Source organism: Eriocheir sinensis, unplaced genomic scaffold (genome assembly GCF_024679095.1).
Source record: "Eriocheir sinensis breed Jianghai 21 unplaced genomic scaffold, ASM2467909v1 Scaffold121, whole genome shotgun sequence".
Taxonomy (NCBI): domain Eukaryota; kingdom Metazoa; phylum Arthropoda; class Malacostraca; order Decapoda; family Varunidae; genus Eriocheir; species Eriocheir sinensis.
The window spans coordinates 307,509-317,500 of record NW_026110530.1 but is presented as its reverse complement, the minus strand read 5'-3'; the positions used below and the strand labels follow the sequence as shown (position 1 = coordinate 317,500).

Sequence of the window (9,992 nt, the reverse complement as noted above, 5' to 3'; positions counted from 1 at the left end):
TGAGGGAGAGGGAGGGGAAAGGGAAGGGAGAGAGGGGTAGAGAGGGAATGGGAGGAAGAAATGAAGGGAAGGGAGGAGGGAAAGGAAAGTAAGGTTAAAAGCAACATTAAACTAACATAAGCTCTCTTTACAAAGCTACTAACGCTGACTGTACAATGACTAGACACACCTGACTGACTTACTGACTGACCGATTTGACTGACTGTCCATTTGCCTGTCTGTCCAGTAGCGTGAGGCATTTGTTTTCATCTCGTTCGGTATTTAACAGGTGACGTATAAGCTTGTCTCACCTGTAGTAATTGTTTTCCTCGTTTTCTTCTTGTTTGGTAATTAGGAGGTCACTTAAATTGTTACCTGTATTGTTTTTCTCTCATTAATTAACAGGTGGCTTTTTTCATTGTGTTTACCTGTAATTACTGTTTTCCTCTTTCAATGATTAACAGGTGACTTTTTCATTGTTCACCTGTAATTACTGTTTTCCTCTTTCAATGATTAACAGTTGACTTTTTAATTGTGTTCACCTGTAATTATTTTATCTTTCAATTACTAACAGGTAACTAATTGCGTGTTACCTGTAATCTTTGTTTCCTTGTGATAATTAACAGGCAACTCTTTAATGATCTGAATGTCACCTGTGATATTTTTTCCTTTCGTAATTAAACGGTTTCCAGGTAGGTATAATGTTTCACCTGGTTTCTTCTTTATTCTTTCGTCAGTTAAGCATTTTCAAGTGAGGTTTATAAGGAGTACGTGTCACCTGTTTGTGTTTTCCTCTTCTTTAAAAAAATTCCAGGATATTTCTTGTAGCTTGTGTCACCTGCTCTCGTGTCCCGTTCGCAGGTGAAGCAATTTTCAAACTACTACAGCGTGTATCACCTCTTAATTATTTTTCCTCTTGTTCTCGTGAGTCAGCCATATCTAAGTATTTTCATCGCGTTTTTCCATTTGCAAGTCGCCTTTAATATTTTTTTCCTCTTGTTCTCGTAAGTCAACCATATCTAAGTACTTTCATCGCGTTTTTCCATTTGCAGGTCGCCTTTAATATTTTTTTTCCTCTTGTTCTCGTAAGTCAACCATTTCTAAGTGACTTTTATCGTGATTTTCCATTTGCAAGTCGCCTTTAATAGTTTTTTCCTCTTGTTCTCGTAAGTCAACCATATCTAAGCGACTTTCATCGTGTTTTTCCTTTTGCAAGTCAACAATTTCTTGAAGACTCATCGCATTGTGTGTCACTTGCATTTGTTTTCCTCTTGTGGGTTCGGTAACAACAGTCCAATCTTGTACTTCACGTAATCTACAACCTCGCAAAGTACAATGTCAGACCGGACCAGGAGGAGAGTATTCAGACATCTCTCCACCCGAAACTAACCACTTTTTTGGCCTTTCGTTCTGTTTTCTATATTTGGTGCAGCGTCTAGTGGGCCGTTTTACTCCTGTTTATGTTTTTTCTACCCTTGAGCTGCCTCCCTTGCTGTAAAAAAAATCCAAGTGACTTATTAACGTGTGGGTCACCTGGCACTGAGAGGAGATAGCAAAACACCTGTGGAGACTCCCTTGGGGGCACGTGTTAGCCAGGGCAGGTGTGTGTGTGTGTATTCGTACAGGTAATATTGTCCGAAGGGGGAACTCTACGAAACCTACACGAATCTCTACAGCCGCGCATCTAACAGGGGAAAAGGCTGTTTGTTTATTATCATCATTCCCGTTTTCTGTTGCATGTGTGTTCTCGACGTAGGAAATGAACCGAACTTGCATCCCTCTCGCGTATATTGGTAACACTGCAGAGGAGCGAGACGACAGCTTCCTTCAGTGACGCATGTTTTACGCACGCGAGAAAGGGCAAGTTCCGTATAAAAAATGTATAGTATTAACATTTTTCTTCGTGTGTTCCGGGCCTATGATAACCTACTAAGGATTTCAGAGGCTGTGCGGCCTCGTTTTTTGGGAATAATATCGTAACGAACAATCGTATCGGTACGAGATTTTGCGACAGTGTATTTCACACACTGCCTTAATTTTGAAGGGTATCGCCAACCGCCACAAGTAGAGAATAAAGGCACTTGTCCCTATACCAAGAGGGTAAAGTCATCAGTGTCAGGCAAAGATACGAACACAACTACCAGAGGCTCCGCCCACCTTGTTCCTCTTCCCTCCATCTCCCGCCTCCTCCCTTCTCCCTCAATATCTCTCTCTCTCTCTCTCTCTCTCTCTCTCATGTAGCTTCGTAACTATAATGAATGAAAGGCATGCATTAATTGTAGTGGCGTTATATACTCTTTCTAATACTGATAGGCATCCTTTAAATAAAGTTGAGAGTAGGGTAACGTGTTACTTACATAGCCTAATTACCTCCGTAACTATTGGTAGCGTAGTGGTTTGGTGGTTTATGGTGTACGTTTTCGTAGGGCTATTGTATAGCATGTACCTACTGATAAAAGTAATGGTGCTCTTATCGCCAAATTATAGTGGTGCTATTAATTTTATTGTCAGGGAAGAGCTGAAAGTATGGTAACGGGAAGAATTGCGAAGGTATAACAACAAAAAACAAACGAGAGAGAAACAAATACAAGCGAGCAATCGTTCTACCATCAATCATGGTAGTCATCATTTACCACCTCACCCCACTCTCACATGTCATTACGTCCACGGCCCAGATGTGTATCACTATGCTCAAAATTAAAGTCCCAGTATCACATCAAGCATGCCTTAATTGAAAAAAAAAAATCATTCTCGAGTATGTATGTATCTTCCAGAGAGAGAGAGAGAGAGAGAGAGAGATTGAGGGAGAAGGGAGGAGGCGGGAGATGGAGGGAAGAGGAACAAGGTGGGCGGAGCCTCTGGTAGTTGTGTTCGTATCTTTGCCTGACACTGATGACTTTACCCTCTTGGTATAGGGACAAGTGCCTTTATTCTCTACTTGTGGCGGTTGGCGATACCCTTAAAAATTAAGGCAGTGTGTGAAATACACTGTCGCAAAATCTCGTACCGATACGATTGTTCGTTACGATATTATTCCCAAAAAACGAGGCCGCACAGCCTCTGAAATCCTTAGTAACCACACCTTAAAGATACATCGTACATTAGGGGGCAATGCTTATGCTTACGCTATACAAGGTCGATATGGAGAGGAAAAAAGTAGTAGTAGTAGTAGCAGTGGTAGTAATAGTAGAAGACGGTATTCAGTACAGCATTCGGGTGATATAGAGTCTAATAATATCGTATGTACAAGAGTTTACACTTCACCACCACACACACACACACACACACGCGTACACACTGTAGCTAAGAGAGAAGGAGAATCACTGCCCCACTAACCTCTCCTCTCTATCCGTCCTCTGGTACACAATAAGGCGGAGAGAAACGGAGATGAAGTGAGTGAGGAAGCAGAAGTTAGCCAAGTCGAAGGTATGAGTCACTTCAGCCTTAGACTCAAACTGATATGAGAAAACAAGTAAGAGAGAGAGAGAGGACGAGTTAGCTACCAAGGTCTGTGTTATTCCTCTTGATTTCTCTTAGGGGAAACTCCATAAGGCATTCACTTACGCGCATATAAAGGGTGAAAATAAGAGGAGATAGGAGAAGACTGGACGAGTTGATGGTAGTTACGGCAAGATTGATTGAGTGGTTGTGTGGTTGCTATAGATAGAGACATAGTATAGATAAAGTAGTTAGATGAGGTAATAGTGTGATACAGAAGAGAATATGGTTAGTCATGAAAATCAGACTGAGTGGTTGATATAGAAAAGAAGAAGAAGAAAAAGAAGATGAAGAAGAGGCAAACACAGAAACACAAAGAGGAATTAAGGAAGGAAGAAGACTGCAAAGAGGAGAAAATGGAACAAGATGAAGAAGAAGAAGAAGAAGAAGAAGAAGAAGAAGAAGAAGAAGTAAACATAGAAACACAAAGAAGAATTAAGAAAGGAAGATAATTGTAAAGAGGAGAAAATGGAACAAGATGAAGAAGAAGAAAAAGAAGAAGAAGAAGAAGAAGAGGAAGAAGAAGGAAATATGGAAACACAGAAAGGAAGGAGGAATTAAGGAAGGAGGAAAGTAGTAAACAGGAGGAAATAAGACAAAAAAAAGAAGCACAAGAAGAAGAAAAAGAAGAAGAAAAGGAAGAAGAAGAAGGAAATATAGAAACGCAGGAAGGAAGGAGGAAAATTGTAACCAGGAGGAAGAAGAAGAAGCAGAAGAAGAAGAAGAAATATAAGCCAAAGAAGAGGTGAATTTGTTTGCCAGTCCTAAACTACCAATGATCATCTCCTGCATCACGCACCAAATATTAAGAGCGACTGGATGCTATGTTAATCGGGCTCATAAGGGGATCGACCAACCCTTTAAGACAAGGTTGAGAGGATCCCTTCAACTCTATACATTTGGTGCGGGAGGAGGGAGGGAGAGGGAGGAGGGGAAGGGGAGAGAGAGTACCGGGTTATACGATGACGATAACACATTCACAGCGACACAATAACACGGAAAACGTACATCGAAGCAACGTTTTTTGGCCACAGATGAAAGAAAGGTCAGGGGTGAGCGACGGGCGGTACAAAACACTACAGCTAACGTTATATGCGATGCTGTGGTGGTGGTGGTGGTGGATGGGAGTCGAACGCTGGTACGTCCACTTATCCGTCGACACTCCAAATCACTCCGCCACCAAACAACATCGTACAGTCATCATCATCATCATCAAGGACAATGAATATGTTTATGGGAAGCCCTGGTTTGTGTTTTGGTATATATACATCATTATCATCATCGTCATCATCACCATCAACAGCAAGCATGTAGATTCTTATTAGTATGCGGTGTTGTCATTTACACTTCTATAGATAACTACCTATGTACACTAATTACCTTGTTTAGCTCGTTAATTCATGTTTCAAGGGTGCATTAGATACATAAAGGTATATTAATAGTTGTTACATACACCGAAATCAGGCTTGTATGTATGTTATGTATGTATATATGCATGTAAAAAGGTAGACAATCGGTTTTGCTATCATTAGTGTGGGTATAAATATCATTAAGGTTTCAGCAAGGTTGTAAAAGGTATCTTGATCTTAAAACTTACTAAGCATATAAATTGTTACTCTTTACAAGGTGATGGTGATATGCATGGGTGAAAGTGAGTGAGTGATGGTGACCGGTCATGTTCTCTCTCTTCACTGTCAATGCAAAGATGGTGGTGACAATTTTTGAACATTTTTTTTTTGATATGTGATGATCTGCCACCGTCTTCTGTACACCAGGTCAAAAAAGTATTGTCATCATGCCCTGCTCGGTTCTGTGATATGACTTTCTGACCTTATTCTTAACATGTCTCTGGTCTGATATGCTCGTGTGATGATGCTTCCTTTTTACAGTGATATGTTGAGCTGATGCGTGGGGTCATAAGGGAGTCTGATCCTATAGACATGTGGGTTATAAAGGTTCCAATCCTAAGTCACGTGGGATAAAGGTTCAAATCCCAAGTTATGTAGGTTTATAAAAGGTTCTAATCCCACGTAATCCCATGTAATAAGAGGTGATATCTGAGTTATTGTAAAGGTTCTAATTCCACTGTCACAGGGGATAAAGGTTTCAGATCCCATGTAACAAAATAAGAGGTAATATTTGGGTTCATATAAAGGTTTAGATTCCAAGACACGTCATAGAAGATCATATATGGGTTTATAAAAAGTTCTAATTCCATGTCACGTAACAGAACTGCATGGGATCAAAAGGGTTCCAATCCCACATCACACACTTGGCAAAGCTAATGTGTGTGGATTCATATAGAGGATCTGATCTCAAGTATAGAGTCAAGTCACGTATAGAGCTAATTTTGGGGGTTTATAAAAAGGTTCTAATTCCAAGTCACATAGAAGTAAAGTTGAGGTTTGGGACCATAAAGGGTTCTGATTCCAAGTTATGCCATGCAGCTGATGTGTTGGATAATAAAGGTTCCAATCCCACATCACATGACAATAGCTGACATGTGGGATCATAAAATTCTCATCCCAAGTCAATTAATAAAGGTTCTAATCCCGAGTCACACATATAGAGCTAATGTTTTGAGTTCATATATAGGATCAGATCGTAAATAAAGGTTCTAATCCCAAGTCAAATAATAAAGATCATGTTTGAGTTCATATATAGGATCAGATCGTAAATAAAGGTTCTAATCCCAAGTCAAATAATAAAGATCATGTTTGAGTTCATATATAGGATCAGATCGTAAATAAAGGTTCCAATCCCAAGTCAAATAATTAGGGTGATGTCTGGGTTCATAATATTACAAAGGTTCTAATCCCAAGTAATATAAAAGCTGGTGTGAGTTCATATAAAGTTTCTGAATCAAAGTTAAATAATAAAGGCGATGTCTGGGTTCATAATAATACAAGGGTTCTAATCCCAAGTGATATAGAGCTGATTTTTGTGTTCATAAGAGATTTTGATCACAAGTCACATCGTAAAACTGATATCTGGAACTCGTAAAAGGTTCTAATCCCAAGGCACACATGAGAGAGCTTTAGTGTGGGTTCATAATATTACAAAGAATCCAATCCCTTGTCACGTAGCACTGCAGTCACGTCAAACTGTTACTCTGCAATGCACCTTGAGTCTAGAAACATGAGTGGAAATATATACTGATTGACTGACTGACTCCTGAACGTGACTCACTTTCAAACGAGCTATTCACGAAACAAGCCAAGGAAAATGAGGGTTACTAACTGACTAACTCTTGAACGTGACTCATTTTCAAACGAGTTATCCACGAAACATGCCAAGGAAAATGAAGGTTACTGACTGAGTGACTCTTGAACGTGACTCATTTTCAAACGAGCTATTCACGAAACATGCCAAGGAAAATGAAGGTTACTGACTGACTGACTGACTCCTGAACGTGACTCACTTTCAAACGAGCTATTCACGAAAGACGCCAAGGAAAATGAAGGTTACTGACTGACTGACTCTTACAAGTGACTTTCAAACGAGCCATTCACAACTCACGCCAATGGAAATCAAGGTTACTTAGGCATGACACACAACAGCTAGGGCAAACTTGAGTCACTGTCACATTATAAATCACCCCCAAAAAAGTGATCTACTGCTTCTCATATAAAAATTCTTCTCCCGATTAATGACACGCAAACATAGATACATATTGGTAAGTTCTATGATGTTTTTTTTTTCCCTGTGAATCCTCCGGTATAAATATTGTCTACCGTTCACGACATACAAAACACACACACACACACACACACACACACACACACACACACACACACACACACACGACATTGGTATATTTGTGGCTGTATATGAATGCCATTTCTGTTAGTTTTGTGTTAGTTAATGGTTATACTACTGAAGCGATTGCTCTCTCTCTCTCTCTCTCTCTCTCTCTCTCTCTCTCTCTCAGGGTCACTCACACACACACACACACACACACACAATACTGAACGATTAAAATACTTATTGCTCTTTTTTTTTGGAATATGATCCAAGCGACACACACACACACACACACACACACGTACATACAAATATCCTCCATGTAATACTGTCCGCCCATTTCCATCTATCCAGCATTAATGAGAAGGGGAAATGGGATAAGGAAAAAGGGAAGGGAAATGGGGAAGGGAAATGGGAAAGGGAAATGGGGAAGGAAAATTGATAAAGGAAATGGGGAAGGAAAATGGGAAAAAGATATGGGTTAGGGAAAATTGGGAAGGGAAATGGGAAAAAGCTATGGGCTAAGGGAAATGGGAAAGGAAAATAGGGAAAGGAAAAACTGATAAAGCAAATGGGGAAGGAAAATTGGGAAAAGGATATGAACTAAGGAAAATTGGGAAGGGAAATGGGGAAGGAAAATGGGAAAAGGATATCAGTTAAGGAAAATGAGGGAGAGGAAATGGGACTGGAAAATGGGGAAGGAAAATGGGGAAGGAAAATTGATAAAGGAAATGGGAAGGAAAATTGGGAAAAAGATATGGGCTAAGGAAAATGATGGAGAGGAATTGGGAAAGGAAAATGGGGAAAAAGATATGGCCTAAGGAAAACGAGGGAGAGGAAATGGGTTGGAAAAAAGTATATACAGAAATAGCTTAGAGGAGACAGCAACGCCCTATACATCATCATCATCATCATCATCATCATCATCATCATCATCAGAAAACCTCAGAAAACACCACTAGTATTTTCTTCTCTACTTCTTCCTATTCTTAGTTTAAAATCATAACATATTACTAACAGAACTTGACACAGTATACTTATTATAGAGAGATTTTTAAAGCTTTCCACAATGACTAAAACGTAAAACTCCGAGGAAACACACACACACACACACACACACACACACACACACACACACACACACATACAAACAACACTACAGCCACTACATTGACAAGCTGAGGTATTAGATTTTTACTTCAGTTTTAATAATTCTTGAGGGCGGTGGTGGTGGTGGTGGTGGTGTGTGTACGTGCGTGTGTGCATATTCTATGTACACACTCCAAGCAAGTCTGTGTGCGTGACATGATTCTCTGGTCCATAGGATGTACACACACACGCACACGCACACACAATGACCTACCCACACACACGCGCATATAGGTACACATACACACACATTGACACACGCACACAGGCACACACAAGAGGCCAGCGGCAGGCGGGGCAGGGCAGTGCTGGGCCTCATCACGAAGGTACTGGAAGGAGAAGCGGAGAAAACATGTGAATTGTGGGAGTAAATGAAGATAAAGAGAAACATAACCTTTTTTACGGTAATGAAGGCAGGGCGAGGGATATTAACACCTGCTTCAATTACATACAAGACTACTTATCTTTACTCTTAACTTTGATCTTTAACTATCATTAACTTTATCTTTAACTTATCTTTGAAATTTATAATCATTTGTTGGGACTGCGATTAGCGGGCTCTTTTTTTTACACTTTTTTTTGTTGCCCTTGAGCGGTTTCTTTAGCTGTAAAAAAAAACTTATCTTATCTAAAACTGAGATATTTATCGTAATTTGGAAAGGTAGAAAATTGAATAATAGAAGAGAATAGCAAAAAAATAGAAGAAACAGAAGCCCAGTTGTCTATCTTATCAATTTCCTTCCTTAATGTTGCAAAATCAAAACAAATCAAAACAAAACGAGACGAAACATAAAACAATAATTACAGACCAACGAACAAAAAAAACAAAACAAAACATAAAACAATAATTACAGACCAACGAACAAAAAACAAAACAAAACATAAAACAATAATTACAGACCAACGAACAAAAAACAAAACAAAACACAAAACAATAATTACAGACCAACGAACAAAAAAACAAAACAAAACACAAAACAATAATTACAGACCAACGAACAAAAAACAAAACAAAACACAAAACAATAATAACAGACCAACGAATAAAGCAAAACGAAATATAAAACGATAATTACAAGTTGTTTACACGTTTTATCCCCGTCACTTCCCACCCACCCAACAAAACGATATCCACACTCCACACGCTAACCTTTCAATAGCCCTTTCAACACACACACACACACGATGGCGACAACAATGACCTTTAAATTACCCACCTTTGATATTATTACGGGTAAATATTACACGCCATCCACCTGACAGCACGCGCGCGCACACACACACACACACACACACACACACACACACACACACACACACACACACACATTCACATCAGTAACTTTTCCTCCAATTTCCTAATACGTTTGTGGTTCTGTGATTGTGTTTGTGATTTGTTTGTTTGTTTTTGTGGGCTTGATGGTTCTCTCTCTCTCTCTCTCTCTCTCTCTCTCTCTCTCTCTCTCTCTCTCTCATCGTATTGAAATCACACAAAAGCAAATGGAGTTCTGTTTTTTTTCCCCCTTCAAACACAATCAGACAGCGACACACACACACACACACACACACACACACACACACACACACACACACACACACACACACACACACACACACATTAC

The 9,992-nt window shown here is 39.6% G+C and overlaps 1 protein-coding gene across 1 annotated transcript in view; it reads right to left on the bottom strand.

The window, feature by feature from the left end:
* LOC126989551 (uncharacterized) overlaps window positions 1-9,992 on the bottom strand; it is a gene marked incomplete at its 5' end in the record, with an annotated part of 59,979 nt that overhangs the window by 3,184 nt on the left and 46,803 nt on the right. The window contains 2 exons of the mRNA XM_050848125.1: window positions 1-1,905; window positions 3,057-8,699. The exon at window positions 1-1,905 is cut by the window's left edge and continues 3,184 nt beyond it. The remainder of the gene's footprint in view (window positions 1,906-3,056; window positions 8,700-9,992) is intronic.